Genomic DNA, 7,157 nt, shown 5'->3' with positions numbered 1-7,157 from the left:
GATTCGAGTGGATCATAATTTAAGTTCACAAGTCGTCTCCATTATTATATTCATCCATAGTCTTTTTTACTCTTTAAGGATATTATCGTTATTTCATTCAATTCTGTCAGTGGCATTACTTTTGATAACTTAGGCTTGAAAGTATTTTAGTTCTTTTAGAGTTCAAATTCCTTTATTCATTTGATCACTGGAGGTTAATTTCACCACTAGGGGAAGTCTTAGTCCATTTTTCTGTACAAGGGTATTTTCATAATTTACCATATAGTGCTATTTTTGGTAATTTCTTATCCAAATATTTTCAACATTTAACCTTTAACGAGATTAATAAGAATTTACGAATTCTAAGATTGATTGATTTACTGATTAAATCACTGAACTTAGGTTTGTTTCCGATCAGTCTACCAATTTCTTTTATTAGCCGTCTGAGTCTTATACAAATTTCTGTCTTTATTCTAAATTTAATTTGAGTCCAATGATAATTAACTACATCTCATGGACCAATTATTTTCATCCACACATTTACCAATTATCAATGTGTTTCGAAAAGCATACAAAAGGTAGTAGAATGTTACCTCGATTTCCATGCTCCACCGATTGAACATTTAATCACCATTCGATCACTCTCAAACTTGAATTAAATGTCCAATAATTCCTCGGATACATAGCAAACGAATTTACATCAAAAACTAAACTTAATTGAGAAACCATATTGAATCCGAAGGTAAATCACTAAAAAACGACTTACCTAGTGCGAATTTGGCAAAACGAACTTTGGATTCAGACTCAGGATGTCGAAAAACATAAAATAGGACCTTTTCAAAAAAGTTGACTTTTTTTGTCAAAGCTAACGGTTAACGGTCAAAGTCAATGGGTTAACTCGGACGAGTTGACTTACACGAGTTGAATCGGTCGGGTTAACCAGACCCGGTTCAGACCGGGTTGGGCCGGTTCAGAAAGGTTCCAGAAGCTTCCTGGACGGTGACAGAGGTCGGGGTGATCAACTGATTACTCCCTGTTTTAACACTAACCATAATCACTCCAAATCAACATCAATAATCAACTAAAACCAATTAAAAATAAGTAAAGGAGATGACAGGGGACACTTTCGACTGGGTCCTGACCGCGACTGAATTGGGAGCTCAATGGGAAAAGCAGTGAGACGAGGCGGCGATGGAGGTGACTGGAATCGACGAAAATCGAGGTGGTGATTTTGGGTTTTAACGTAGCTTCCAAACGTTCGATCCTGACGAACGATGATCTATACGGGGTTTATGACAGTCAAGGTTTGGTCGAGGTAGGACGTCGGTTCAATTGGTGGCGACGACGCACACTAGCGACAGCCGGACAGTAGAGAATCGACTATAAAGGGCAGACATGGGAAAAGAAATTAGGGATTTATTTTTTAAAATTTGGGGATAAATTCGGGGGAAGAAGTTGGGGATAATAACATTTTACTAAAAAAATGGTACAATTCCAGGCTGAGTCCCTGAATTCCTAAAATTTTCTTAAACTATCTATAAGTTTTAAAAACTTAAAATTTGACCCCTAAATTGGGGTGTTACAATATGACCCAGGCATGTTTCAAGTACTCTAGAGGAGTAGACTAGACTAGTAAGGTATCGATACTATGTGACCCGAACCTACCTTAAGGTACTTGGGAGATGTTGATGCTATTCGACCTAGATCTTGCCTAAGGTACCTCTAGTAATCAAATATAGGTGTGAGTTCCCTAATGCTAGGTGACCTCGAGCTACACCATGATGCTTACTTGTTATTGTGTGATTGTACTTGACATCTCTGTGATATCGGGTACTATCATTGTGTGTTGCATGATGATGCGTAGTTGTGTGATATTGTGGTTACGACTAATATATGTATACTTATGGTGAGACCCTTAGTAGTAGACTAAGAAAAGCACACGACTCAGACCCTCATGATAGTTGATGTACCTTGAGTAGACAGTTTAGTAACATTGATAGCATAATAATATTGCTTATCTAACTGCTCTTGTTAGCATGTTTATTTTACGAATGTGTGTAGTATAATAGATGTTTTGTGTGAACGAAGCTTACGAGCTCAACGTTCGGAATATTTTTTCGTTCGCATGTTATAGGTCACGTAAAGTACGATGGAACAACGATATCATTGAAAGAGTCTCAGCGAACTACTAGATTATATTAGTGACAACTTAATGGGCATGTAGAGGTCATGATTTGAAAAGAAATGACTTTAATATTTTAATTAATCATTTTACTTATTTTATTTATCAAGTTTTTAAATTAGGGCATTGCTTTTGTAAATGGTCGTGATTTCATACCTTGGGTAATATTTTAAAAATGAGTATGTTTTTAATAAAAAATAATTAGTCATTTCGGTGATTCCTTGTGACACTCAAATTTGTGGGATTTTTATGTTGCATTATGTTTCACCGGAGGCGCTTTCTCAAGGGATAATCATCACGAAGAGTGATATATGGTTATCGGGTTATTTGGATCCATTGATAGTCTTATTGTTCCTTGTTGGATTTGACATTCTACAATATTAATCTTTAGAAATTGAATTTTAGTTTGTATAACTAAGATTATTTAGGTTCATTTTATCTCTAGATACCTACATCTCATTTTCTCCGAACTTGTGGTGTTATTATTTGTTATCAAAAGTTGAAAATCTTTCATTAGTCTTGAAATGCAACACGAGTCCTTGAAAGAAGGCAAATTGAGCAATGGAACAATGGAGCAGAGATGTCTGAAGAAGCATGGTGAAGATGAACAACAACGAGGTTGATAAGAAAACCTATTAAAATGGATAAATTAAAATGTTATCCCTAAACTAATTTTAATTTACAAAAAGTCTCATAATAAATATTTTGTCTAAGGTGCAGGGGTTAAAATAAAAATTAAATCATTTTACTAATGGGTCACGTAATCAAACTAATTATATTTAATGTCTAAGTGACCAAAACTTGATAAAACAATAACGCAAGTGACCAAAATTTATGTTTTATTTTTAAATTTAATGAGAAAAAGTGTACAACATGAAGGGAAAGTGACCAAAACTTAATCCACATATTATCTACGTAGAAATGGCGTAATTTTAATTTTACATATTTATCGTGTCACATCAGCAAACCGTTAAAGGTTTAACGGTCATTAACATTCAGTAACCATTTCTTAATTAAAACAAAGCGAAAGTTATCAAATCTTATAATTTTTGAATTCAGTGAGGAAATGTTTATAAAACTCAAACAAAAATGACCATTTATGTAATTTACACTTTTTAACAAAAATGTATTTGGAGAGGAAAAAAGTATTGATAAAAATATAACCGAGTCAAGGAATTGATGGGTAGAAAAAAATTCATAAGGAGTTATAGTCGGGAGACCAAATTAAATAAAATATAAAGTTGAAAATTTTCATAAAGAGTTATAATCAGGGGACAAAAAAATAAATTTATTGTTAAAAAGAAGAATTGAGGTTATATAAGTATTCTATAGTGGTAAAGGACACGTGGTTCAAATTTTATAAGAAAATGACTTAAAACTAACGAGAATTGAAAAAGCAAAGAAATCATTTAAAATTGAGAGACTAAATTGTAAAACAATAAGAAATTTATCATCAAAAAGGGGAATTGAAGCTACATAAGTAATCCACAATTATTGATGAACATGTGATTCAAATTTGGTAAAATAAATAAATTAAAATGAAAAAGGAATTGAAGAAACAAAGAAATCAATGATCAAATCGCAAAATAATAAAATGAATTAGTTAAAGTCAAAACAAAATTGTTTTAATTTTTTATTTTTAAGTTAGTTAAACTTTACAAATTCAAACTAAAACTCAAAATATGAACAAAATAGTTTAATTGACTTAAATAAATCAAAATTTGAAAAAAAATAATTTTTCGAGTCGAATTGAGTTTTGATCACCCTTACCCCACCATTATCAAATATTCTTGCACCAGAGGCGTGTGCTTCTCTCATGCCTTTGGCACCATGGCAATGTACTTCGCCCATAAATACATGGTCATATGTGCAAAGCTTTGGTTACATCAAGCAAATCCCATTGCAAGTTAGCGAACTGTAGAAACTCCAAAAAGACCTTTTAGTTCTCAGCTCTAAAATTCACCATGTCTGACAAGTGTGGCAACTGCGATTGCACTGACAAGAGCCAATGCGTGTAAGTGAACGATAATCATCGATCCACAATGCACTTCGAGCAGTTCTAGTGTGTGGTTTGGAGATTATGTTTTTTGTTTAAATGCTATCATGCTAAAGTTCTACATGTTTTTAGCTGCAATTTTTTATCATAGGTTGTTTTAGAGGCATATTACTACATGCAAGACCATTCATTATATCTTTTCATCCCATATTTCCTCGTGCAGATCCTATGTACCTGGATATAGGAGTGAATGTTGGATAAAAATATACACGGGCCCTAACATGCCAGACATCGTACGCGGATACTTTAGAGAAAATGAAAACTCCAAATAACATACACTAACCGTTTTGTTCAAGCTTGTTATGACTAGGTGCATGAGTTTGCAATCACTTATCACTGAAACTAAAGGCTTTCTTTTTTTTCTATGCTTACAGGAAGAAAAGAAACACTTTTGCCATTGAAACTGGAAGGAGGTATATTTTCTGATCTCCAAAGATTCTGATATCTGCAAAGAAACAAATTGATATTACACATTCTCTCACATGCTGTTATTTTCTAAGTTCTGAACCATCTCTGAGATTTCCAAACAAGCAATCAAAAACTTGAGTTATGAATATGATAATTATAGTATGTTGTGTTATTTGTGCACAGCTACATCAGCAGTGTCGTGATCGAGGCTCGGCAGAAAACAATGGCAAGTGCAAGTGAGGAGCTAGCTGCAGCTGCACAAAGTGCACAAGTGGTGGTCATTAAGCAAACATATAGAATAATGATGTTTCCAGTCCATACCAATATTGGGACCAAATAATAACGAAATTCGGTTGAATAATTTGTATCTTCTGTTGTATGTCTATGGCCTTTAGTTGATTACTGAATTATTATTAGTATATATCTTCTCTGTCTTAACTCTAAGCTGCATTTAAATGGCTAGTGGGAGGAATCCCACCTCATTGTTGAGTTTAAAAGCTCCACTCATAAAACACAGGGATGATGCAGTGAGACCCTCCCCCCCCCCCCCCCCCCCCCCGCTATCCAAATGCAGTGCTAGTCCTCTTGTCATAGCTATAACACAACGAGAGACAGTGCAAAATAAAAATATAATCGTCTAACAGACTGTTACCAAGAGATATCAAGAACGAAGCAGTCTTTCAAGTTTCCAATTGGCACATTCATATATCAAACCAATCAAGTCATCACCAGAGTTGTAATCACAGTACTTTCGGGGTGCAACACAGGAAAATGGTACATCCTGCTTATCGATAAGCTAAAGCTTTTTATATTTCCAAGTGACTAGTTGTCCGAATCTATTCACATATTCATAACAGTGCACAATCTTCTTTCCTCAACTTTTACCAATGTAAGTTATGCAATAACACTAGGGAGAGAAAATTGATACAGGGAGACAGCTAATAGGAAAGTAAAGGGGGGATGTATTTACTCAAGGAATCAAGGCATAGAGTTTCACTCTGTCCATATCATGATTCATGGAAGTATTCCAGATGTTTTAATTCACTTGATAGAGGTAAATAACCTCATAAACAGAGAAGTACAAGAAAAATGAACAGTTGGGACTTGGGATGCATCCAAATCCAACTCCAACTGCAAAGAAAATCTCTTCTCTTTTTATTCCTAGAATCTTTTTATCAAATCATCTCTGTAATCCTATAATTAAAAAGTTTGTACCTCGAATTGTTTTCATTCTATAAACCTCAAGTACCAATCTCAAACATTGAATCCCTCTGCACGAAGGCATATACGATGAGCCTCTATCCATTTTGCACAAGCTTCTTCGCCATGCTCCACAATGCATTCATCTCTGAGCTTCTTTGTCTCGGGGCAAGCTCAGAAAATTTTCTTCTTTGGCTTTGATTCTGAACTAGATGTTGCCGTCTCTGATTCCCGGTTTAGCTGCAAGCGAGGCAAAGCTATTGCAGATGTATTTTGTGTTGGCAACCCATTCATTGTATCAGCAGTAAGCAAGTGTAAGATACTGTGAGTGAGAAAGAGAGAAAAACACATCACAAAAGAAAATGTCACCAAGCAATATGAAGTAATTTCATCAAAAAGACAAAGAAAATCAACATAGACTATTATAACATGAATCATATCATAAAAAAAAAACAGCAGATAATGTCTATTACTTTTCATTTGTGATCATTCAATTAGCAATGTCAGCATATTTACATTTCATACCATCCAATTAATCAGTATCGAAAGCAAATACATAAAAACCAGAACACCAGTCTGTCTAGTATGATTTCAACAAGAAATTGCAAATTTAGGTGTTTGTTCGTTCAGATTGGTTAAAACAGTAAACGAATAAGCATTTGAGTTATTTTAACCAGTTAAGAATTAACCAACTTAACGCAACACCAAGATCAAGTTTAGCCCAAAAAAATAGCCAATTTCAATCAGAATAAGGGAAAAGCAGTCATAATTGATCATAAAAACAAAAAAAACCCAGACAGAAAATTAAATATTAGCACTTTGCAATGATAAAATTTAATACTGATCGGTTCTAGATTTTTTATTATTCTTTTGTTGCCTATGTTAGTTTTGGCTCTATTGAATCAATACACAGGGATAAATTAAATAATAAAAGAAGAGCATACCGTTGAATTATAAGTAACCGGAGCCGGCAACGGGTGACGTGTTTTTCAGAGGTTTTGAGTAGGGCAACAAAGAAGGAAGGAATTTTCGGTTTAAAGCTCACCACGTTGATGTCGGATCGGGTAACTTTTTTGTTTTCTTTTCTGGGATTTCGGCTTAATCAGGTAAAATTAGTACAATAATCTTGTCGGAAAACGTTTTTCTGTTGGACTCCGGAATTGGGCTTCGACGTGAATAATTAGGTTAGAGTCGTCACCGATTACTTTAAAACGAATTTAGGTGGGTCAGATACCATCTTACCTTATATGCGCTATACCAGAAATGTATCGGGCTCGGGAGTCGGTTACGGTCAATGAATGATTAACACCCTTGAACCGCTCTTTCGGTACC

At 34.5% G+C, this 7,157-nt stretch overlaps 1 long non-coding RNA gene across 1 annotated transcript; it reads right to left on the bottom strand.

Moving 5' to 3' along the window:
- Positions 1-5,641: 5,641 nt before the first annotated feature.
- LOC120144016 lies at positions 5,642-6,878 on the bottom strand. The gene is made up of 2 exons (XR_005518002.1): positions 6,770-6,878; positions 5,642-6,147 (listed from the first exon to the last, which is right to left on the bottom strand). It is a non-coding gene; the product is annotated as an uncharacterized LOC120144016 (long non-coding RNA).
- Between the last annotated feature and the right edge of the window lie 279 nt (positions 6,879-7,157).

The sequence above is a fragment of the Hibiscus syriacus genome, unplaced genomic scaffold, assembly GCF_006381635.1.
Source record: "Hibiscus syriacus cultivar Baekdansim isolate YM2019G1 unplaced genomic scaffold, ASM638163v2 tig00110865_pilon, whole genome shotgun sequence".
NCBI classification, from domain to species: Eukaryota; Viridiplantae; Streptophyta; class Magnoliopsida; order Malvales; family Malvaceae; genus Hibiscus; species Hibiscus syriacus.
The sequence above is the reverse complement of the archived record's forward strand: the minus strand, read 5'-3'. Positions and strand labels throughout refer to the sequence as shown.